This window comes from Hemiscyllium ocellatum, chromosome 25, assembly GCF_020745735.1.
Source record: "Hemiscyllium ocellatum isolate sHemOce1 chromosome 25, sHemOce1.pat.X.cur, whole genome shotgun sequence".
NCBI classification, from domain to species: domain Eukaryota; kingdom Metazoa; phylum Chordata; class Chondrichthyes; order Orectolobiformes; family Hemiscylliidae; genus Hemiscyllium; species Hemiscyllium ocellatum.
The window spans coordinates 19,435,817-19,462,470 of NC_083425.1; the positions used below are offsets into that span (position 1 = coordinate 19,435,817).

Genomic DNA, 26,654 nt, shown 5'->3' on the forward strand with positions numbered 1-26,654 from the left:
ACGAACAAGAACAAATCAATAATATGTTTTCATTTTGGGATCAGCAGGGACTGCTTGTCTTTCCACAAATAAGACATTTACAGTCAGTGATGACTTCTCCCAACTCAATTCCATTGGAATCTGTTGTCAATAAGTTCTGTCTGGCTTTTTGCAGTTGATACTGCTTTACCCTGTCATGATGTTCCTTCTGTTCAATGTCATAATTTTCCTCCTCAGAAGACCAGTGCCATTCTCACTACTCCTCATCACATCCACTTTTTGCCTGCTCCAGTTGACCACAGCTCAGCTTGCAAAGACAATGCAGTGCATTATATTTGTGATGTCCTGCAAAGAGCATCCAGACCCATCCAAGCAAGAGAAGCTAACCTTCCTGAGACCTAACAGGAACACCCCAGCGAAACAATGGGCTTCATTGTACCTATGTTTGGCATGAACATTTGCGATGATACTGTCATGATCCAAATTGCTTGTGCCCAGGATTGATCATCAACATAGTTGCTCAATGCATGAGGTACACAAGTTTTGAAATTGTAGATGTTTTAACCCATAATGTGAAAGTGCAATTGTTGATTAAAGGGCCTCTTATCACTCACAAGTGGAGCATACTCCCACAAACAAAGCAAATTTACTGCACCCACTCTGGATGTGCTAGTATTTCTATTTTGCACCGCGTGGCCATTTGGTTGAAGCGTACGCAGGTTGTTTGCTGCATAAGCTACTGTTACATTCTGTGGGTGTCAAATTGACATAGCATGGCACCATAGCCCCTTGCCATTTACCAGGAAGACTTTCATCTCGATGTTACAATCTTCTGTGGAAAATTGGACAGTCTTTCTTCAACATTGAGAATCTTTATTTTCCTTTCAAGCAGTATTTTCATGACTGTCTCACTGCTGTCCATGACATTCAGAAGCTGTGAAAATTCTGCTCTTTGTCTCTGGATGTACCAGACAAGGGAGCTGAGAATACCCTCTTATTTAGGTTTGGGAAGATAATGACAGAATCACAAAAGTCTGACAGCTCAGGAGGTATCCAATTTGGACGAATATGCCTGCACGATGAATATATATGAGTACATCAAAATACATAATGTAAAAACATGAATGTCATGTTTCTCTTGATCAAACCCATTGGACCAGAGTGTGACCTTATAAAGAATTCAAAAATGTAATCACTCAAGTAACATCTTGTTTCATGCTGCACAGAAACTAGTTGTTCCAATATATTTGTTACTTACAAACATATACAAAATAAGAAAGGAACTTCATCAAGAAGGATTTCATGATGTTCATCAGAGATGTTATAACATATTTCACAGAGAGTAAATAGCTTCAATGGGCAGGCTCTGTGGTTATTATCTATGAACGCAGCTTTGGCAATACTACAAGCTGCAAGGAATTTAAGGGCTGTTTGGGTTGGCGATTAAACATTGCAGAAGACACAGGATTTCTGGTTTTCTTCAAACAATAATAGTAAAAGATAACAGATCCTTAACATCCATCTAAACAATCAGGCAGTTGTTTAAAATTACTTTAACACTTCACCTGAAGATAATGTTTCTAGTAATAAGTCAATGCTTGGTTTGGACTATCTGTTTAGATTGCATGTTCAGGTCTTAGAGTGGGACTTAAACCCAAATTGCTGTCAGCCGGCAAACAGACTGACACTAGGGTGCAAAGAGCTTTTATACCTTTGGTAAAGATTCATGATTCTGATGCTCCTTCTCAAGGTTTAAACTCCAACTTCATTGCTTATCAGCACAGTCAGCTCTCAACCATTATACACTTGGCAAAAGCTGAACCTGTGCACTTAAAGAGGGTTCTGTGATGCAGTGGTACTGTGTCTCCTCTGAGCCAGATAGCCCTAGTTTAAGTCATACCTGTCTCCGATGTGTTTCGTAAGATCTCTGAACAGGGTGATGTAGAGATATCCAGACTGTATACCTGTTTTCTACGCACTGGCAACCCCACCTCTGGACATTTCATCTCCATTCCTTTTCAACTAAGATGATTCTAATGGGCACTGAGTCAATCTTTCTATATGACTGAATGTCTCATGCTGTGTAAATTTAAAAGGGCTCCATTTTCACCAAGGACTTTGGTACTTCTTAAAATTAGGCCATGCACTTTGATAGTTATGCTTGATCTATCCAAAAGCAGAAAATCAGAGAACATCAATCTTTTACTGTCCATCCACTGAAACCTACAATTGCTTGACAACAGAAACAATTCTAAGTTTAATTCAGAAGATTTTACCATGTAAAAAAAAAATAATTAATATTTCTTTAAGAAATGATTACCAAATAGGAATATCCTTGCACTCCTTGGGAGTGGACAGTCTTTCTTCAACATTGAGAATCTTTATTTTCCTTTCAAGCAGTATTTTCATGACTGTCTCACTGCTGTCCATGACATTCAGAAGCTGTGAAAATTCTGCTCTTTGTCTCTGGATGTACCAGACAAGGGAGCTGAGAATACCCTCTTATTTAGGTTTGGGAAGATAATGACAGAATCACTATGAGTCCACTATGCACTCACCCTCCAACCCAAACAACCCTTCATTTCATTAGTTTGCAGTATTGCTCCATGTTCATTGCTAATAACAATACAGCCTGCAAGTGCAAGGCATTCATTATTTGTGAAGTATGTTATGACATTCATGAGGTCCATCTTAATCCACTTGATGAAACTATCAGTTTCCATTGGGCATTTTTCATTCACTATAGGACTGCTGCTTGACACACGCATGCAAGGCTTAGCCAGGTGAGTAACACCTGACAACTGAATTGAAGCAAGTGTTATTTTCAACGGATTATTTGCCTAACTAGAGCTGAATGTACTGCCAGCGAAAACTCAATGTGCTGCAGTTCTGTCAAACCAAGATAATTAGCGGCTCCCCTTAGCACTAACCCCACATTCATTACAGACGACGGCTGATTTACAGAGGGGCACAGGCAAATGACCGTCAGTCCTCCATAATGTCACTAATTATTCTCCAGGTCGACTGTCTCAGGATCATTACTGCTGTCTTCATTCAATTTCATAAAGGGAACATTATTCCTGCCTTCTTGTTTCCTCTCTCTGCAGTGTTAGTGATTTAAATTTGAAACAAATGGAAGGAAGGGACAGAATTAGTCCAAGTTTGTCTTTAGAAGTCCTGGAAAAGGCACACAGTCAAAGCATTTAATTAGCAGAAACTGGGCAAAAATCTCAAGATCAAATTGCCTCCTGAGGTGAAGGACGGTGTCAAGTTGCATAAACACCGGTGCGTTCATGTAGTGCAGAGTCATCAGCACCACCTATCAAACACATCACAATGTCTGTGTACAGCCTGTGATGAACCGACTTGACCAACTCTGTTTCATCTCCCTCTGACTTTCACAAAAATAAAAGTGTAGCAAGCACCTGAGTTGGTCACCCTCAAATACACTGATCATCATCAAGTGTCCCATTGATACTGCAATGTCAGCATTTAAGAAACTCAATTTATTAGAATTCCTGAAAACAAAGCTTTAATCCTTCCTGGGCCGAGAAAGAACAGACTAAGCTGTGTTTATTTCTAATAACACCTTTCATACCCTCAGGACGGCCATTGCATTTTACAGCAAAAATTACTTTTGAAGAGTTGTGTTTTACAGACAAGAACAGCGCCTACAAAATAATAAGATGTAAATGGTCAATAAATCTGTCTTGCTGGTGTCAATTCAGAGATGAAGGTGACTAAGAACACCCAAGGTCCCAGCTCTTCAGGTACAGCCATGGGATATTTAACATAGACCTGAACATGCAGCCTAGGGCCTGGGTTCATTTCCCATCTGAAAGGTGGCACCTTTAACGTGCCACTGAAGTGCCAATCTATTTTGCGGTGTTTTCAAATGCTCCTGATGTCTTCCACTTGCCACAAGCCATTTGTCTTAAAAAGGATAGTCAAAACTCACCTATAAACATAACTCCCATTCATACAACTCAATTCACAGAATAAAATAAGCACAAAACATATTACAAAAGTAAAGTCAGACAACCAGCTAAATGATGCTACAACAGCTTGGAAAGGTATAAGATTCGAAGGATTTTAGAAAAAGGGAGAGACAGTCAACGAAATAACGGGGTGCAAGGAAATCATTTCAGATTGTGCATTTTTGGTTGTTGGAGACCCCACGTGAGAGTAGCACGGTGGCTCAGTGGTTAGCACTGCTGCCTCACAGCGCCAGGAACCCACGTTCAATTCCACCCTCAGGCGCCTGTCTATGTGGAGTTGACACATTCTTCCTGTATCTGCGAAGGTTTCCTCCAGGTGCTCCAGTTTAGTCCCACAGTTCAAAGATTTCCAAGTTCGGTGAATTGTTAATATCAAATTGATGAAGGGCTTATGCCAGAAATGTTGGCCCTCCTGCTCCTCAGATGCTGCCTGACCAGCTGTGCTTTTCCAGCACCACATTCTTCGATGCCAAATTACCTACAGTGTTCAGGGATGAGCAGGTTCGGTGCATTAGCCTTGTGAAATGCAGTGTTACAGGAATCGGGGAAACAGGTGGGTCTGGGTGGGATGATCTTTGAAGGGTTAGTGTCAATTTATTGGGCCGAATGGCCTGTTTCCACTCTGTAGGGATCTTGCAAAAAGCACTGAAGAAAGCTTTGTGAGCAAAGGGCAAAATTATTGTCATACGTCAGGGTGCAGAATTAGGAATGGGCAAGGCCATGGATTTGAATTTGGGTAACAGAAATTGACAAAGACAAGAGAGATAGGAGAGCAGTATGTGTTGGGGAATACGATGCAGGCAGTGCAATTCTGGGCAGGCGAGAGTTGACTTCACACTGGCATTCACAGAACCTGGATTGCTGAAGACACAACTGAGATTTTTAACAGCACCAAAGGTGAGTTAGAATGTAGGCGTTTATATTAAAGTAGGAATAAGCTATCTTGATGGAAGGTTGAATGCGGAGAATGAAGCTGCTCTCAGGATCATGAGGATACAAGAGAGAGCTGTAAGAAAAGTAGCTGGAACAAAGAATTCTTTCTGGCAGATGCTAAAAAGGAGGAGTTGATCTTGCCACCATTATGTTGGAGAAAATTCTTGCTCATCCACAACAGAATGTTGGACATGCTGGTGCAAAGGTGATCAAAGGTGGCGTGAGAGCACTAGAGTTTTGCACCATCACTATATCTTTGAAGTTGAGTCTGTGAGACTGCCAAAGGGCAGGACTACGCAACAGAGAAACACTGGAGGTGACTTGGTGTCATAAATAAAACAAGTGCACAAGGAAAGACAGTGGGGAGAAGACAGGAGTATTCATCCATATTTAATACTGTAGAAAATACAAGAAGACACAGAACATCACAGTTGTATGGAAAGGTATCTATAATTTTGGAGCAGTGTTAGGGTTATTAGCAGGGTAGAATCCAGGTGGAGAATGTGAAAAAGTAAGATCCCGGAGAAATCGGAACTGAGCTTGGAGGATTTCCGAAAACAAACAGAAGTTAGAGTCATGACCATTGTTAAGGGAAGGGAGTCAAGGATTTTCTTTTTGTGAGAAGAAATGTGCTGATAGTTTTGAAGAGTGCTGAACTGGAGCTGAGGAAAAGGAGGGGATCTTGTGAAGGGTAGGGTCAGTCGGAAAATAAGAGCAGAACAAATCAGAGTTCCTTGTACCATTTCTACCAGTCAGTACAGTCACGGTAGACTTTCTGAACGAATACTGCTGTGCATACAGCATCATAGAATTTTACAGCCCACAAGGAGGCTATTCGGCCCATCGTGTCTGTACCAGCTCCTGAAAGAGCCCAACCAACCAAGCCCATTCTGCAGCACTATCTCTCGGGCCCATTTAATTAATCAATTTCAAATATATTGTTCACGGTTATGTCATCAAGTCACAGAACTATACAGCATGGGAGCAGACTCTTTGGTCCAACTCGTCCATGCCAACCAGATTTCCTAAACTAGACTAGTCTCATTTGCCCTCGGTGGGCCCATATCCCTCTAAACCTTTTCTATTCATATGCTGGATGCCTTTTAAATGCTGTAATTGTGCCAGCCTCCACCAGTTCCTCGGCAGCTCGTTTCACACATGCACCACCCCCTGCATAAAAACCTTGCCCTCTCACCTTAAATCCATGCCCTCCCTTGGACTCCCCTACTCTAGAGGAAAAAAACAGACTCTTCAACCCAACCCGTCCATGCTGACCAGATATCCTAAACGAATCTAGTCTCATTTGCCAGCATTTGACCCATATCCCTCTAACTCCTTCCTATTTATATACCCACCCAGTTGTCTTTTAAATATTGTAACTGTACTGGCCTCCACCACTTCCTCTGGCAGCTCATTTCATACACGCACACTCTCCGTGAAAAATAGGCCCTTAGGTCCCTTATATGTCTTTCCCCTCTCACCCTAAAACTATGCCCTCTAGTTCTGGACTCCCCCATCACAGGGGAAAGACATAGAAGGGACCTAAGGGCACCCCTCAGCCTCCGACGTTCCACAGGGAAAAAGACCCATCCTATTCAGCCTTTCCCTATAGAACAAACCCTCCAACCATGACAACATCTTTGTAAATCCTTTCTGAACCCTTAACAACATCCTTCCTAAAGGAGACACACCAGAACTGGCCACAGTATCCTAAAAGTGGCCTCACCAATGTCCTGTACAGTCACAACATGACCTCCTAACTCCGATACTCAATGCACAAATCAGTGCTAGCAAGCGTAACAAATGCCCTTTTCACCATCCTGTCTATGTGCGACTCCACTTGCAAGGGACTAGCCATCTATACCACTAGGTCTCTTTGTTCAGGAACACTCCCCAGGTCCCTGCCATTAACTGTTAAAGTCCTGTCTTGATTTGCCTGACCAAAATACAACGTCTTACATTTAGCTAAATTAAACTTCATCTGCCACTCCTTGGCCCAATGGTCCATGTGACCGATTACATAACTTTAATTCTCAAGACTAATAAATGAAGAGTAGATAATGGGATAAACACAAATGAAGAACACTGTGGTGAAGCATACTGAAAGGCTTGGTTCATGACGTTTTAAGAGATTACCCACATTTGCTTAATGGAACTAGAATAGAAAAGATTGATTATTTTGGGAGTTAGAACTTAATCAGTTTAAAAACAAACATTCAGTAGATATTGAAAAACTGCTAAATCTAATTAATTCATCATGTCAAAGAAATTGAGGAAAACTAAACATAAAAGATCAGGAATCAAGTTAGCTTGAGTGTGTTATATTGTCATGGTGTTAACCAGAGCTTAAGATGGGTCTCTGGTTTCAATTTTTCTGTGTGTTTGCTGGGAGAAGTTTAGTTTGAAGTGATCTGATTGATTAAGATTGGCAGTTAAATGCACACAAATTGTCAATGAATGAACAAATGCTCCTTATATCTTGCCTAATCAAGATAGAAAATGTAGCCAATTCTATGAGAACCTAGCTAAGAATTTAAGTGTGTAAAACAGAACAGATGGAACCAACAATCTGAGGGTGGTAGGGGAATAAAAAAGAGAAACATTGTTGACCCATGGTGATAACAAATGGCTCACAACTAATGGCAACATGCAAGGGGCATCTGCAGAGCATGTATAACACTGTATATTGACAAGGATTAATGATGATATTATTTGAAAACAAACTCTAACTGATTTAAAAAAGTTAAAACTCTTAAACTAATCACCTGAGAAATGTTTCACTCAAGTACTTCAATCTCTAAAGAAAACAAACATTTGTATTCAACAACCACTTGAACGTGTCAATCGAACTGTTTACTGAGCAGGTTTCCCACTACAATAACGTTCTGTTATAGTCATGCAACATCAATCCTAAAATGGTAACCCCCACCCCAGGTTCATGTCAACAGTCAGAGGGAAACAATAATAACTGATTATTTAAAAAGCTCAGAAGGGTTGAATCACTTGACAGCTTTGACAGATCTTTGACAGTTCCATTGCATTTGTGCACTTCTTAGGATAACTCATGTATATCTTTCACAACACTAAAGGATATCTAACAGATCCTTCAACAGGTACCTCATACATTGCTCCAATTTCCTTAATGTGCCTCAGGACCATATCCAAAGGTGCATCTTACCTGCCTTTCCATGAAAATGCACAAACGATAGTCCTGCTCTAATCTACTGTGCTTTGGACAAGTCATGTTTCTAACTACAGGATGCCTAAATCCAATTTGACCAGAGGCAGCTAATCACTGAAATGGACAATTGCATCTGTGAACTGCACATGCACTTACTCCAGCCCTCCTCCACATATGGCAAAAACTCAGGTCCTAACATTCTGCCACAAGGTGGACAGCATTGAGAAGTAGGGGCATTAGGCCTGTATCAAATCTCTTTTAGACCACACACAGAGTATTGCATGAAGTTCTAATCAGCATATTACAAAAATAATAGAGGCCCAGAACAAAGTGCAGAGACGATCAGCATGGATTATTTGAGAAATACTGTGGGTTTGCATGTTTGGAGAGGACTGACACAATGAGTTTCTTTTCTCTTGAAAATAAAATAAGCTGAAGGATGACAAAATAAAGGTATTTGAAATTATGAAAGGTGGTGATAGAGCCGATACAGAGTGCTCCCAGTTGTGAGGAAGGGCATAATTAAAGCCCATTAAACATCCCAAGAAACCCAGTGTGGGATTTGGAAGAAACTGTTAACCCAAATAGTGATGAGAATCTGGAGCTCACCATCACAAGAAGGGGAAGCTAGACAAACATCTAAGGCAGAAGGAACAGTGAACAACGATGAAAGATTTACATGAGAAAACATGGGAGGAGGTTCAAGTGAAGTAAAAATGCCAGAGCAGACTGACTAGGTTGTTTTTGTTTCATATATGTTATGTAATTCTATGCTATTCTCCTAGGACCCATCTAATCTAAATTGATCAACCCTAATTCATATGCTGTGCCAATTCCTTAACTGGCAGAAATAACCTCACAGAGTTTATCCTGTCAGTTTGGACAGTTCAATGAATTAGAGATGGCAAAGTAACTCGGGTGTGAGAGGAGTCTGTGAAGTAGGCTGCAAGTATGGATTGTTAGCAATACCAAGCTATGTTAATATAAGCTTCATTATACATATCTAGCAATGAAGTGTTTCTCTTAAGCCTCTCCCAGTGCCATTAAAACCAGCTTCAATCAGAGAATGGGTTGCACAGTTGGAAGATTTCCCCATAAAAAGTAATCTAAAAATGAAAGATAACTGTGTAAGATAATTCTGTACATGAGACAACTATTCAACTGGTCAATCTTTGTAGGTTCTGCACATTCTCTCCCCGCTTTTCTACGTTCCTATCAGACAGCAGCTCCCAACTGCCAGCTCACATTCTTTCACCTAACATAGCCAAACCACAAATTCACTCTCCTCATGCTCCATTCCCAGTGTCAGCTCAATGCCATTTCAGAACCAGTTAAATGAAACTAGTCTAGTCTGCGCTAGGACTCAAGTCCCCCTAAATTTGTGACTTGACTGAGAAGTGACAAAACCTGGCCGGGATCAGCAGTGTCAACACATCGAGCTGAGCTTCTCAATGTTACACAACCACAGCTCAGCCAATCTGGTTCGACAAGTTTGTACCACAGTCCCTACCTACTGGCTGGACCACAATCCTCAGTGAAGTGTTCAATTGTATTTGTTTGGTCCTTCAGAGTCATTGGCAATGAGGGACTGTGAGAACATTTTAAAAAACTGATAACTCAAAATAAAATGAAAACAAAGGTTTCATCATGAGAGCAAAGATCAATGAACAAATTGCTCTCCATGTTCATCTTTGACCAAATGTAAAATTGCGTCTTTACAGCTGCATTAACGATGGAAATACTGATGGATAAGCAAAACTGAAGTAGTGAAAAACCAGGTATTGGCATGACCACAAAAGTATACATTTTCTCAGTGTATGATCTGAAAAGGAAGTGTTGGATTCTGGTTTAACTGTGATGATTGATTCCATCTTTGTTCTTATTCCTCCTGATTGCATGTTCTCCCTGCTGCTGCCTGTCAATCAAACTCTCTCCCAGACTGTCCAGGCAAAACCAGTAAGACAGAAACAACGTGTGTGCAAACTACTGGATGTGCACAGCATGCTGATTACTAGGGAGATGCTCGGATAATATGGAAATGAACAAAATTATACTGAATGAATATGACAAGCTTAACAAACCAGAAATAAAGCAAAGAAGCGATCACATCAGGGTTTCAGCCCAAATAGTTTGCTGCTGGTGTTATCAGCTGCCAAAACATCAGTGACTGTTACTTGCAGCATATTAATCCTTTTCAATCTGGAAATAAAATAAGTGAAACAGTCCCTTTGGGCAATATGTTCAAGCTTAAAAACAGACAAAGCATTCTTTTAGATTCAGAGTTATTAGGCAATCCAAGACTTAATAACAAGACATTGGTTTCTGAAGAAGCCCTGTTTCAAATTCTGGTCTTCATTGGAAATATGTTTTGTTTATGAATGGGAGATGGGCAGTCTGGCTAGGTCAGCATTTATTATCCATCCACAGAATGAACTTAATGCTACCACAAGTTCCAAGGTGGAGCTGGCAATATCTAAAATAGTTTATGCAAAGTGCAGTCAGCAAGAACAAGTCCTTTGCTCACATGCCTGCAAACATTGTGGTCCACAAATTTCTCAAACAAATCACACTCATTTCAAAATAAGACAATGGAATAACGACAGTAAAGTCACTGGAGGGTGAAATGATCAGAATCTGCAGATGTGAAGGGCAGTAGCCTGAAAGAAGCTGACATTGTTAGTCACTTAGTGATCCTATAAACTGAAGTATGGAGTTGGCCAAATCTTTGTCAGCTGGACTGAGGTGAGCCATAAACTATTTGTTGAAAAGTGTGACCCTGGAAAAGCATAGCAGGTCAGGCAGCATCCGTGGAGCAGGAGAATTGACGTTTCACGCATAAGACCTTCATCTGAGCATATGCCCGAAATGTCAACTCTCTGCTCCTTGGATGCTGCCTGACCTGCTGTGCTTTTCCAGCGCGATACTTTTGGACTCTGACTCTCCAGCATCTGCAGTCCTCACTTTCTCTGTAAAGGATTTGGCAAGGAGAATGTATTGAGAGATGTGTGTAGATTGGAAAGTGGGTATAGATAGCAAATGTAGTGATGGATGGGACATTTCCAGGCCCAAAGTAATTTCAGTTTTTACCTTCCTTCCTATCGGAAAGATGTTGTGAAACTTGAAAGGGTTCAGAAATGATTTACAAGGATATTGCCAGGGTTGGAGGATTTGAGCTATAGGGAGAGGCTGAACAGGCTGGGGCTGTTTTCCCTGGAGCGTCGGAGGCTATGGGGTGACCTTATAGAGGTTTACAAAATTATGAGGGGCCTGGTTATGATAAATAGGCAAAATCTTTTCTCTGGGGTGGGTGAGTCCAGAACTAGAGGGCATAGGTTTAGGGTGAGTCGGGGAAGATATAAAAGAGGCCTAAGGGGCAACTTTTTCACACAGAGGGTGTGAATGGAATGAGCTGTATGGAATGAGCTGCCAGAGGAAGTGGTGGAGGCTGGTAAAATTGCAACATTTAAGAGGCATTTGGATGGGTATATGAATAGGAAGGGTTTGGTGGGATATGGGCCAGGTGCTGGCAGATGGGACTAGATTGGGTTGGGATATCTGGTCGGCATGGACGGGTTGGACTGAAAGGTCTGTTTCCATACATCTCTCTGACTTGAACTGATGAAATAACTCCTACTTATACTGCAAGCCATGGATAAGGAGAAAGATAGAAAAGGCAACACAGAACGTAACCTCCCATTTCAAACCTGGCTATTTTTGAGTTGTAGGAACTATGTTACTCCTTGTGCATTGGTCAAGGGTAATAAAGGAAGGAACAACAGTAATTTTCTTGAAAAGAAAATGCTGGTTTGGCAGCAGAATAAATTTATTCAAATGCTCAAACAAAAATAGAGGCTGGGGATCAAAAATAGTACAAAAAATGCAAGAGAAACTCAGCGGGTCAGGAAGCTTTGGAAACAAAGTTAAAATTTTGAATCTTCTTCAGAACTCAAGAACATTGAAACAGGATTCAGAAGAAATCAAGGACTTGAAACACTACCTTTGTTGGTCTCCACAGATGCTGCCAGTCCTGTAAGTTTCTCAAGCGGTTTGTTTTTATCCGATTGCTAATCTGTAATTAACTAAGATCCTGGCAGTGTTTAAATTCATTGTTCCCCCAATTTCCTTCAATCCTTCCGAGACTATCCAAGGGGATGTGGTAATTACAGGAATGAACGGAGTGAGATGCCAACTATTCCAAACTCCACAATCCTCCAGGTTGAAGTTGGTATAACTGTACTCAGGTATCCCTAAAAGTCTTCTTTTCATGCACCTCCCATACCTGGAGAGAGAAGTGGGTTATGTCCAACTTGAGACAAAGAGCCCAGCAATTATCACATGCATGTCACTCACTCCCCAACCTCTGCAGCAACATGAAGCATCTGTTTGTTTGAAGGTGCCATAGATGTCCTCACTGAAGTGGGTGCTGGATTGAAGCAAGTCTCCACCCAGGAGTCTGAGAAATCTTTGTTTGCAGGTTTCAGCATAGTGAATGGACAGTAATGTTCCTTCACTGCTGACCACAAAATCTTTGTGACAACACATTGATCCAAAATAAACTCTTGGAAACCATTGGAAACACAGAGCTGTTGTGACTGGACCAGTTTACATATGCCAGTTAATTAAGTATAATCATCTTCCCAACTCAGGCGACTGACTGTGTGGAGTTTGTACGTTCTCCCCGTGTCTGCGTGGGTTTCCTCCGGGTGCTCCGGTTTCCTCCCACAGTCACAAAGATGTGCAGGTCAGGTGAATTGGCCAAGCTAAATTGCCCATAGTGTTAGGTAAGGGGTAAATGTAGGGGTATGGGTGGGTTGCGCTTCGGCGGGTCGGTGTGGACTTGTTGGGCCGAAGGGCCTGTTTCCACACTGTAAGTCTAAGTCTAACCTAATATAATATAATCTTGTTTGCTCTTGTTCATTGTGATACTCCTGCCTTTGAGCTTCCTTTATGCTATTTGTGTCAGATAACAAGGATCACGCTACTATCACTGAACAAAACAGCTATTTCCTTCTCAATACTAACAGCTCACATTTTTTTCAGTCCATGTGCTATAATGTTCCAATTTACAGCTTCTCAAATTCAAAACAGATAAAAACAGCCTTACCTCAGAGATCACCTCAACACACTATTCTCGGATACTATCTAAGTGCATTGAAGTGCCAAGTATCAAGAACTCATACTGAAATTCATCAGTATCTCAGGGAGCAGTACAGAACATTGTGTGTATTAAGACCACTCTGATAAAATAAATAAACTATATGCATCAGTCTATAGTGTTTTTAATGCAATTGAAAAGTTCCAAGGAGCTCCACTGAGATTTAATTCGATAAACATTGACAGTAAGCCAAAGCAGAAGATGATGAAAAGACACTCAATGTTTAGTCCAGGTGTCGGTAACCTGAATAGTAAGTGCCTTTCTCTTTAATTTAGTTCAAAACTGTCTACCTCAAAAGCCACAGCATGGCTACTCAAATATCAATAATAGTGAAAATGAGAGAGAAACATATTTGCAAAACATTCTAAAAACTTATTTTCAACAAAAGTTCTTAATGGCATGATACTTTTGCACAAAGTACTATGCTAATAAAAGTTTACAGAACAAAACAAGCCATTTAATTCTCGCCAATATAGGTTTGACCAATCAAGATCATAGCAGATCTTACTGACCTGCACACAATTCCAGAGCCATGGGTTAGAGATGTCCAGATTTGACAAAGGTGTTTAAAGGAGGGTTTTGAAGGAGGAGATGGAAGTAGAAAGATAGATGAGGCAGCATGGTGGCTCATGGTTAGCATTGCTCCCTCACAGCACCAGGTAGCTTGTTCGATTCCGTCCTCAGGCAACTGTCTGCGTAGAGGTTGCACATTCTCCTCCTGTCTGTGTGGTTTTCCTCTGGGTGCTATGGTTTCCTCCCACAGCCCAAGGATGTGCAGATTAGGTGGATTGGTCATGCTAAATTGCCCATAGTGTCTAGGGATGTGCAGGCTAGGTGGGTTGACTATTGGAAATGCAGGGTTATGAGTTTAAGTTTGGGATGTGGATCTGGGTAGGATGCTCTTCGGAGGGTTGGTGTGGACTCGATGGGCTGAATGGTCTGCTTGCACATGATAGAGATACTAAATAACAAAGAATTGCAGATGATGGAAATTTGAAAAAAAAGAAGAAATTGCTGGAGGAACACGGAACCTTGTCACTGGAAAGGAAACATCAATCCTGCTTTCTCTCCACAGATGCTGCCAGACCGTCTGGGATGTCAGGGTCAGAATTTGAGGCCTAAGCTCAATGAGATGAACGAAGGAGGAACAAACAAGTTTATAGATGGAGGAACTGAGAGTGAGGTTAGCATTGTGGGGATGAAGGAGGTTACTCACATCGGGAGCAGAAAGGCAAGGAAGAAATCTCAATTGGCAAACATTCTTCTGAATGCACAATACTCGCTGGGTCAGAGTGCCTTGGCTGCTGGCATTAATTTCCAATCACTCTTCACTATCGATATGGACACTAAGTATGTGAAATTGTTAGCTGTTCAACCACAAAATACAACATTTTTGAGATCGACCATGTTCTGTTGTCTTAACATTGATCGCTCTCTAGCATAGCCTTGCACAATATTAAAAGTGGGGAAAGCTGCCTCACTTGGTGACCTTCCCTAATTTAAAGACACTGAATCCAAGTGTAGCACGCCTCTGGTTAAAATAAGCCAGGTCTGCACAGACAAAAGAACTCAAACTAAAACGAAGGCAAAGTACTGAAGATGTTGGAAATCTGAAATACAAGCATAGAATGCTGGAGGAACTCAGCAGGCCTGGCAAACACAGTTTCAAAATACAGCATGATGCTTCTTCGAAAACAAACGAGGCTTTATACTGTTAAGATGTGGGGATGAAAAGCAAGTGGACCAGTGGATAAGGGTAGACAGCAAACAGAGTAAAAGGCAACGAGAGTATTAATAGTTATAGAGAACTGGTACAGATGGAAGAGTAGGTGTTAATGGCAGGTTAGCTTTGCTGAGAGCACATCCCTGCAATCAAAACACTGGGAGGATGGTGCTGGGGGGTGGGTGTGGTAAGGGGAAATAAAATTGAAGGACTGAGATCATGGTCTGAAGTTGTTGAGCTCGAGGTTGAGTACTTCTCTCCCCTTCACCTGGTCTATCTCTGACTCTTCCTTTCCTTCACTTCTTTATTTCCACTTTTGAGGATAGGCTGTCAACTAATAAGCACTACAAACTCACCAATTCCCATAGTTACTTTGACTGTATTTCCTCACACCTTGTTTACTGTAGGGACTCCAATAGATTCTGCCTTGAAGAAGTTTTCCTCGTCTCTCTACTAGAATCTCAGGGAGTCCATCTCCCACTGCAACTCCCAGGTCATTTCCTCTGCCCTGAAGCCACCTATCCACTCCACCCTCTTCCCCCGTCCCATCGGCCTATCACTTTCATCCCCTCCCCCACTCACCTATTGTACTCTATGCTACTTTCTCCCCACCCCCACCCTCCTCTCACTTATCTCTCCATCCTTCAGGCTCTCTGCCTGTATCCTGACGAAGGGCTTTTGCCCGAAACATCGATTTTACTGCTCCTCGGATGCTGCCTGAACTGCTGTGCTCTTCCAGCACCACTGATCCAGAATCTGGCTTCAGGCATTTGCAGTCATTGTTTTTACCTACTTTAATAGATTCTGTCAGTCTCTGTATTGAGGATAATGAAGAAGGAAAAGATAAAGAATACTTTGAGGACTGGTAATTACTCAGCTTTTGGGTAAACATCAATATCGACTTTCACATGAGTGGACTGAACCATTCTAAATTACAAGATAACTCTCCTGTAAATCACATGCTATGAAATAGTCAGTTTTGATGGAACAGAAGATCAGCCCTTAAATTTAAGATCTTTCCAACAACATCATTATTTCTCTTGCCACTACACAAACCTTTTGTTCTTTAGTCCAGATATACACATGTATTAGAGAGTTAACCAAAGCACACCACTCAGGTCAAGGGCAATTTGGGGTGGGCAAAAAATACTGGTCCAGCTGGCGTCGCATGGACCATAAAAAGGAGTAGTCCAATCAGCCCCTCAAGCCCCCTTCACCATTCAGTAAGATCATGGCTCGATGACATTCCTCACATTCATTTTCCTGCCATTTCTCCATAACCCTCGACTCCCCGACTGATCAAGAATCTATCTCTCTCAACCCTAAGTATACACAAGGACTCTGTTCCCACATCTGTCTGTGGCAAGAAGTTCCAAAGGCTCTCAATCCCACAAGTGAGTTGAAAGAACCTACTGTACCTAGAACCTGATCCTCTGGCTCTCGAGTTCTGTGCCAATTGAGATGTAGGACATGGGTCTGAGGGAACTGCACTTCTCTTGTTCCAGACACACTCCTCAGCATCAAGTATTCCTAGGTCAGGGGCAACACATCCACACGTTACAGATCCCTGAATCTGGATCCATCTTCAGGAAAAGTATTCCCTTCTGTGTCTGCAAAGCCGTTCCACTCCCATTTTTCAACCATAACAACCTCATGGTGGCTTGACTCATGCCCTACATCTCAATCAGCACAGAACTGGGGAGCCAAGAGATCACGATCAGTATCTAACCAATGTCATCACCAAGTCTGCTTTACTACCCCAGAATAAATTCCTGAAATGACATCAGTTGAATTGTGGAAAATACATTTGTTAAAATTAATTCACAGGATGACGGCATCACTGGCCAGGCCAATGTTTAATGTCCATCCTTAACTGCCCAAACAGCAGTTAGATTAGATTAGATTAGATTCCCTACAGTGTGTAAACAGGCCCTTCGGCCCAACCAGTCCACACCGACCCTCCGAAGAGTAACCCACCCAGATCCATTCCCCTCTGACTAATACTCCTAACACTATGGGCAATTTATCATGACCTGCACATCTTTGGTCTGTAGGAGGAAACAGGAGCACCTGGAGGAAACCCACACAGACACAGGGAGAATGTGCAAACTCCACACACACAGTCACCCGAGTTTGGAATCGAACCTGGGACCCTGGTGTTGTGAGGCAGCAGTGCTAACCACTGAGCCAAGTTAAGAGTCAACCACATTGTTATGGGTGTGGAGCCAGACCAGGTATGGATGGCAGATTTTCTTCCCTAAAGGACATTTAGTGAAGCATATGGGTTTTTCCACCAATTACCAAAAGCTTTGGGGTCATCATCACACTCTCAATTCCAGATTTTGTTTTTATTGAATTCAATCCATGTCAGGATTCAAACTTGGGTTCTCCTGATCATAACCCGGGTCTCTAGCTTAATAATCTAGCAATAACATCACCAGTCTCCACCCCAAATAATTGGGCAAGTATTCTGGAGTCTTGCTCAATCACCTTTTCCTAGATCAGAGAATATTTACCAAGAACCTTTCTACAAACACTTAAATGGAATCATGATAAATTAGGTTGCATCCTACATGCAGAAGTTAAAATTCTACAGTTTATGTTTTGAATATATGCCATTTCCAAAGGATGCTGGAACAGTTCCAAGAAAGAATTATAGCAGAGTCAAAACATGAACACTGTTTCTTGCTCCACAGATGTTGCCAAACCTGCTGAGTTTCCACAGCTTGTTATTTTTCTTGCTGAAGTCCTTGTTACTGCAACACCACATCTTGCTGTTGTGCTATTTAATAAAAATGACAACCATTCTGGGATATAAATAAAGTGCCCCTACACCCAGCATAAAGGTGTTTCTTTTTTGTTTTAAAAGGCAAATCCTCCCTGTGTGAACTAATCACTGATTCTTGCACAGAGCACCAGGAGGTCACTTGACCCATATTGTACATCTGTTGGCTCAAAGAACTATCCAATGTGACCAACTCTTTTGTTAACTGTACAAATTTTGTTGTGAGTATATATCCAGCTTTCTTTTGAAAGTTACTGATGAGTCTGCTTCACTAGTTCTTAGTTAAAAATCACACAACACCAAGTTATAGTCCAACAGGTTTAATTGGAAGCACACTAGCTTTCTGAGCGATGCTCCTTCATCAGGTGACTATCACCTGAAGAAGAAGTGTCACTCCGAAAGCTAGTGTGCTTCCAATTAAACCTGTTGGACTATAACCTGGTGTTGTGTGATTTTTAACTTTGTACACCCCAGTACAACACCAGCATCTCCAAATCATCACTAGCTCTTAACATAGTTCTCATTTTCAAATCACCTCTTGCAATTATGATGATCTGGAACCAATCAAACTAACTCGGTTTGGGTGGGAAGGCAGATTTATTGTGGTTCTGAACAACTGTTCAGTTAATATCTCAAAACCAATTAATTTTGAGAAGGAAAGTTCAACCAGCCAGCAGTTCCACTGTGCTTTAAATTGTCAATGTGTTGCAATCATTCAGAATGACATTTCTTCAGTACCTTCCCAGGCTTCTCTGCTCAAATTATAACAACCCATCCAGATTTTCAACAACATGAAAAGGACAATTCCTCATCCAAATTTTAAACAATTGAAATGACTTCAGGAAAGTTCCATCAATTGTACTGCTACTCCTTCCAAAATAACAAATGTCTCAATTTACACTGAAGTGTCCTGCTTCATTGTTGCTAGGGGCAACAGACAGGTTTGATCTGTTTCTGGGATTTTTTGTAACAATTTGTCATTCTTTATGACATGTAATTGCTTGCAGCTATTCTTATTATCTCAATGAATGTATTAATTTCATAATTACAGCTGGTAGTTGACATAGAAGAGATAAAGTGCTCAATATTTTTCTTCAAACAACATATTTTAAATATTATATGCCATTCTGTTCAGGTTTATGCAATTTTGATTAACCTTTTAAATACGCAAGTCACTCTGCTGCCACTATGGCAATATTTAGACTTACCATCTAAAGATGCAATGATAATCTGTGCAGCATCCAGTTCAGTGTCACCTCTATTCAACCATATTCATATACACATATACACACTTCATAGTGTCTATATAACTTTCTCTCTTCAGATAATAGTTGCTCTTTGGGGTAACAGACAGGAGCTGAGAACATTGTGAAACTGTGTACAAGTGGCAATAATCATAGAATCGCTCTAGTGTAGAAGCAGGCTTTTCAGCCCATCAAGGCCACACTCACCATCCAAAGACCATTCCACCCAGACTTACTATGTACCCTATTCCTGTAGCCCTGCATTTCCCATGGCAATTTCACATGGCCAATCCACCTCACCTGCACAGCTTTGGGCAGTGGGAGGAAACCGGAGCACCCAGAGGGAACCCACACAGACGCGGGGAGAATGTGCAAACTCTACACAGACAGTCACCCAAATGTGGAATTGTACCTGGGTCCCTGGCACATTGAGGCAGCAGTGCTAATGACGGAGCCACCGTGAATCATCAATGAGTCTTGCTGGAAGCTTTCACTGGTTGTGTGAACCAGTAAATGTGAGCCCTATGGTGTATTTTATTTGCCATCAATGTACAAGCTCTCCTAATAGGAATTCTGGAATACTTTACCCCACTAGGAATATCTCCATTTCTTTCACAATCAGCCAAAACAGCACACTATGGAAATTCTGAAACCTTTCTGAGCTGTATATATCCACTACTCATAGGAATTGCGATTTCCAATTTCTTCTGGAAGGAAATGGTTTGTTGTTAACAACAGAGTTATGATCCTAGCTAATGTTATTCCAAGACAAACCATTGGCTTGTTAAATAAAAAAAAGTAAAATATGAACTGTGTGGTCTTTCACTGAAACTTAAGTATACAGTGCTGCAGTTTTGGTTAGAACATTAAAACAGAAATTTATGACGCAGAAGTAATATAGATAAAATAGAATAAGGTAAAAACATTCCTGATGAAGGGCTTTTGCCCGAAACGTCTATTTTACTGCTCCTCAGATGCTGCCTGAACTGCTGTGCTCTTCCAGCACCACTAATCTAAAATAGAATAAAGCAAACCTGTTACATATAATCAAGGATTTCAAATGAACAGTAAAATACGTTCTCATCTATCTCATCATCATTGTTTTACAGTACTCAAGCACCAGAGACTTCCCTTCTCCATCACATCTATTGATGTGACTTGACTGTTTCTTTCAATTTCCAGTTTTGAGAATTTGATAGCCTTTTCCTGGGTACTCACACAACTAAGCACAGACTTTCTCAGCTCTGAGTAACTCCATCATGGTTAACCAAAAATGTCTGGCCTGGAACTGGCAAACTAAACTCCTTGCATGACGGTAAGCTATTTGCCAACTTTTCTGAACTACCTCCTTTTTGTTTTATCTTCTATCTAACTTCAGCCAGGACTACTGTGAAGTGAAAGTGACAGCTTTATAAGCTCTGGCTTTGTTCCCATAGCAAAAAAAAATCCTGATCCTTCTAACTGAAAACAAGCTAATATTCATCAATGTTTATTCTGTCCAAACAATTTTCTATTATTATCCCTGTAGTTCTCTTTTTCTTAAATACTGGTTGAAAAGAAAAACGGCTCCAGAAGTTAATCATTCAAACTCCTCATACACTCAGGCCAAAACTCACATGCCACTAGTTCAAAATTCAAACACTAAAATAAATGTGACTAAACTATATATAAATAGCACACATTACATCATAGGAGCCTTTTATGGAATGCAGGTGATCTGCAATTAAATTGATAACTATTTCAAACTGTTCTTCTCAACTCTCCTCTGGGATAAAATAGATGGAAGTATCCCAGGTTAAAACAGAAGTAAATACAAAGGTGTTTTACTGAATATAAGAATATCTCATCTCCATGATAAATTCATTTCTACAGAATCAGGGGTTTTGATTACCTCATCCGCCCCCATCGAGGTTAGCAATTTCTCTCACATCAGTTGAATGTCTGAGTGTGAGATTCTACAGTCAACTTTCCAGATAAGCTGTTGGTACATCCCACCTGGAAAGGGCAATGTTTGTAAAGATGTTTCCCGATACTAATCACACTGGCAATTCCCAGACCACAATCAGCATCTGGGACCAGTCTTGCCAATGATTTCCCTGCAGGGTTTTTCAGTAGTGTTAAAAGATGTCGAAAATTATAGGAACCTAACTAACCTGTGATTAATAATAAGCAATAAGAATTTTCAAATGATTCTCCTTCATAAAATGAGGAAGTGCATTTTCTTTCCCACTTTCTCATCCTTCTCATCTTCCCGAAGGGATGCTTCCCACATACTTGTGTGAATTGTTTTGAGGAAGGGTCATTCAACCCAAAACCTTAACTCTGATTTCTCTCCACAGATGCAGCCAGACCTGCTGAATTCTTCAATTAATTTCTGCTTTTGTTTCCAATTAATACGTCATGCTGTCGGAGAGAAACAACCCTAGAGCAAATTAATTTCAATAGGTTTTGGTATACAATGACTTTGTAGGCAACTGAGCCATGTCTGACTCATAAGTGCAGTTTAAGAGTTATTTCACTGTAATTACTCTGCATTTTTGTTTAAGACATAACAGAATAGTGGTAAAATAATGGATCAAATATTGATGCAAAATTCAGCACCCACACATCTAAGTGCCTGAGCTGAATGCTGCTTTTAATTCTGCAACATGGAGGGGGAAATATAACCAAATGTATAAAGAATATTGAATGGACGCACAAACTCTTAACATTCGCCAGCACCTTTGTTTTTGGTTTCGTTGCTTTTTACCTATTATTTACTTATCTATGCTACCTACCTATTTAATCTGCATGTATTGCTCGCAAGACAACGTTTTTCACTGTGCCTCAGTACAGGTGACAAGAAATTCAACTCAAATCAATTTAAGAAGAGTAAAAATAAACAATAAAAACTGAATAGAATACAAAGCAAAGCAGATTAAAGCTGTATTGGCAAAAAATCACAAATAATTCCAAAGATCTTTGTAAAGAGGACCACTGGGAAACATATAAATGTGAGGCAAAATTTACTCAAAGAACACTTAATGAAGAGATTGAACAAATTACTGAAGCTTCAGTGGGAATATTTATTCCAGCAGTCTATTCATTTTTAGAGAAGAAAATGATAGCATCAAAAAGGAAATCTTGAGTATATTTTCTTGCTTTTTAACAGAAGATAGAGAAACACTATTTCAAGAAAGGAAAGAACGATAATGATCAAAACTCAATGCCTTTGATAACTATAAGCTCTAGAGTACTGATAGTCTACTTCTGTTAGCACCCAGGAATAGATGCAGGGATTCTGATGTGCATTATTCTGTACTCATTCAGTGTAATGGAGGGAGGATGGCAATTCTGTGTTACCAATCGGTTTGAAAGATTTTAGCATCTGACTTGCATGATTTGACCGTTGATTGGTTGGCCACATCAACAAGGAGGAGAAAGTGAGGACTGCAGATGCTGGAGATCAGAGCTGAAAAATGTGTTGCTGGAAAAGCGCAGCAGGTCAGGCAGCATCCAAGGAGCAGGGGAATCGACATTTCGGGCATAAGCCCTTCTTCAGGAATGAGAAAGGTGTGCCAAGCAGGCTAAGATAAAAGGTAGGGAAGAGGGACTTGGGGGAAGGGTGTTGGGAATGCGATAGGTGGAAGGTGGTTAAGGTGAGGGGTGATACCAATCAAACTGACAATTCCAGAGAGGGGGTGGGGGCGGAGAGCTCGGGAAGAAGACTGCAGGTCAAGAAGGCGGTGCTGAGTCTGAGGGTTGGGACTGAGATAAGGTGGGGGGAGGGGAAATGAGGGAGCTGGAGAAATCTGCATTCATCCCTTGTGGTTGGAGGGTTCCTAGGCGGAAGATGAGGCCCTCTTCCTCCAGGCGTCGTGTTGCCATAGTCTGGCGATGGAGGAGGCCAAGGACCTGCACGTCCTTGGCGGAGGAGGAGGGGAAGTTAAAGTGTTCAGCCATGTGGCGGTTGAGTTGGTTGGTGCGGGTGTCCCAGAGGTGTTCCCTGAAACGTTCCGCAAGTAGGTGGCCTGTCTCCCCAATGTAGAGGAGGCCACATCGGGTGCAGAGGATGCAGTAAATGATGTGTGTGGAGTTGCAGGTGAATTTGCAATGACTATGGAAGGATCCCTTGGGGCCTTGGAGGGAAGTGAGGGGGGAGGTGTGGGCGTAGGTTTGGCATTTCTTGCGGTTGCAGGGGAAGGTGCCGGGAGTGGAGGTTGGGTTGGTGGGGGGTGTGAACCTGACGAGAGAGTCGCGGAGGGATTGGTCTTTCTGGAGAGCTGATAGGGGAGGGGAGGGAAATATATCCTTGGTGGTGAGGTCTGTTTGAAGGTGGCAGAAATGACGAAGGATGATATGATGTATCTGGAGGTTGGTGGGGTGGTAGGTGAGGACCAGTAGGGTTCTGTCCTAGTGGCGATTGGAGGGGTGGGGTTCAAGGGCGGAGGAGCGGGAAGTGAAGGAGATGCGGTGGAGAGCATAGTCAACTTCATTTGAGGGGAAATTGCGGCCTTTGAAGAAGGAGGCCATCTGGGTTGTTCAGTATTGGAATTGGTCCTCCTGGGAGCATATGCGGCGGAGGCAAAGGAATTGGGAATATGGAATGGCGTTTTTACAGGGGCCAGAGTGGGAGGAGGTGTAATCTAGGTAGCTGTGGGAGTCGGTCGGTTTATAGTAAATGTCGGTGTTGAGTCGGTTGACCGAGATAGAAATGGAGAGGTCTAGGAAGGGGAGGGAGGAGTCTGAGATGAGCCAGGTAAATTTGAGATCGGGGTGGAAGGTGTTAGTAAAGTGGATGAACTGTTCAACCTCCTCGTGGGAGCACGAGGTAGCACCAATACAGTCATCGATGTAGCGGAGGAAAAGGTGGTGCCAGTGTAGCTGCAGAAGCTGGACTGTTCCACATATCCGACGAAGAGGCAGGCATAGCTGGGGCCCATGGCTACTCCTTTGGTTTGGAGGAAGTGGGAGGATTGGAAAGAGAAGTTGTTCAGAGTGAGGACCAGTTCAGTCAGTCGATGGAAGACGTCATTGGAAGGGTACTGGTTGGGTAGGCGGGAAAGGAAGAAACAGAGGGCTTTGAGGCCTTCATGATGGGGGATGGAGGCATAAAGGGACTGGATATCATGGTGAAGATAAGGCGTTGGGGGCCGGGGAAGCGAAAATCATGGAGGAGGTGGACGGCGTGGGTGGTGTCCCGAACGTAGGTGGGGAGTTCTTGGACTAAGGGGGACAGGACCGTGTCGAGGCATGCAGAAATGAGTTCGGTGGGGCAGGAGCAGGCTGAGACAATGGGTCGGCTGGGGCAGTCAGGTTTATGGGTTTTGGGCAGGAGGTAGAAACGGGCTCGTCAACCTTTTCTGAACTGCTTCCAACACATTTGCATCCTTCCTTGTATCAGGAGACAAATGCTGTACACAATTCCTTAAAGATGGTCTCATCATATGATGCATTTTGGAAGGTCAAGTACAGATGGAAATTATACTGTGATTGGCAGAACCCTTAGGAATACTGATATGCAGAAGGACCTGGGTGGGCAGGTCCACAGATGACTGAAGGTGGCAGCGCAGATAGATGAGGTTGTAAAAAAGGATTATGGCATGTTTGCATTCATTGGGTGGAGCACTGACAATAAGGATAGACAAGTTATGCTCCAGCTTTATAGAACTTTAGTTAGGCCATGCTTGGAATATTGCATATAATCCTGTCACCACACTACCGGAAGGATATGGATGCTTTGGAGAGGGTACAGAAAAGGATGTTGGCTGGTATGGGAGATTTTAGCTATGAAGAAAGGTTGAATAGGCTGGATTTGATTTCACTAAGACGCAGGAGGTTGAGGGGTGATCTGATAAAAGTTTATAAGATTGTGAATGGCATGGATAGAGTGGAAAGTAAGAGGCTTTTTCCCAGGGTGGAAGGGTCAATTACTGGGGGAACACAGGTTCAAGGTGCTGGGAGATGGAGTTGAGCAAATTTAAAAAAGATGTGCGAGACAAGTTTTTCACACAAAGGGTGATGAGTGCCTGAAACATGCTGCCAGAGGTGGCAGTGGAAACAGATACAATAGCAGCATTCAAGAAGCACCTGAACAAATACATGAATAGGAACGGAATAGAGGGATACAGATCCTGTAAGTGAAGACAGTTTTAGCACAAAGGGCAAAACGTGTTGGTGCAGGCTTGAAGGGCCAAGGGCCTGTTCCTGTGTTGTATCATTCTTTGTTATCAATAACTGAAGCCTAATCTTACTACTTTCGTATTCAATTTCCCTTACAAATCAATGATAACATTCCATTCACTTATCTAATTACTTGCTGTACCTGTGCATTAACCTTCCATATGACCCACGCAAGGTGGTGTCATTCCAGTTATAAATGCAGATTGGAATGTATATTTTGTGCTGTTTATTTATGTTCACATTTGTGATTGGCCATAACATTGTGAAGTTGGACCATTGTTAAATGGAGAATTAGGGTTAGATTCATTACTGTCCCATTTCTATGAGGGTTTGTTCATAAACTGAGCACCAAGGGCTATCAAGTGAGCCTGTATTCTTCTGCTGCCCTGTCTACTTGACCCCACTCCTCTCCTTCATTCATTTCCTCCACGGCTACCACTACAATTTAAGAAAATAATATCAGAAGCTTGATTTAGGGAATCACAAATATTTATTGTACAGAGAACCATTGGAATCTATTCTCAGGAAGTGCAGTAAACACAAGAAAAATGGCTTTCCATAAATCTGAAGAACATTTTAAGTTTGTTTCCTTTAAAGACCACTACTGTTTGCTGACAGTGTTTTGGATGTTTGCAGACTGACATTCAAAGTATTTCACAGCATGTCGTGAAAGTGACAAGGTTGATGCAAAAGGTCTGCAATAAAAGTTGTTGATGTAAATTCGATAACGAATTGATTTGATTTCAGGAAATAAACAATAATTGTTAATGGAGCTTGATTTAACTGGCTGCAATGACCCGGTTAAATAGTATAAGAATCACTTTGTAGGAACCTGGTGGTTCATATTATTTATGCATTATCCTGACATATAAGTCAAGTAATTAAACAGCTAAGGTTGTGGATGGTACAAAGCTATGTGAAAAACAAAATATTCTGAGGAAAAGAATGCATTAAAAGTGGCCTATGTTATTAATTCAGCAGATGGATGTGTAAAGTTAAGTACATACTGGGGTTGGAAACTATACAGATAATAACAGAATGAAGTGGACATTGTTAATAAAGTGAACTCTAGTCTATTCATTTTATTAGGACAAACAAAATCTATTTTGTTAGCTGTATACTTAAGAGTCATGTGCTGAAGCGCAGGCAGAAATCTCAAATCAAACATTACGTCAAGATCTGACAGAGTTGCTTGATTCACCGGGACCAGAATATCATCAGCCTTTGAATCTAGAAGCAAAAATGTTTGTCTGTTCTCTCTGCTTCAAAAGATTTTGAATATCAGTGTGACCAGAAAAGCATCGTGACACATAGACCTGAGCAAGAGTATTCCAGCAAACTGACAGCGGAAAAAATTTTAACCAGATACTGCATCAGGAGATCTGCCCCAGTTTCATATGGCAATATCCAATTCCTTTTGTAAAAAAAAAATGACATGTACTCACAAATTAATTGCATCAGCAATATCGTCACAGCCTATAAACGTTAAATGCA

At 41.6% G+C, this 26,654-nt stretch overlaps 1 protein-coding gene across 3 annotated transcripts in view; it reads right to left on the reverse strand.

Moving 5' to 3' along the window:
* LOC132828007 (zinc transporter ZIP11-like) overlaps window positions 1-26,654 on the reverse strand; it is a 711,835-nt gene that overhangs the window by 366,625 nt on the left and 318,556 nt on the right. The window lies entirely within an intron of this gene.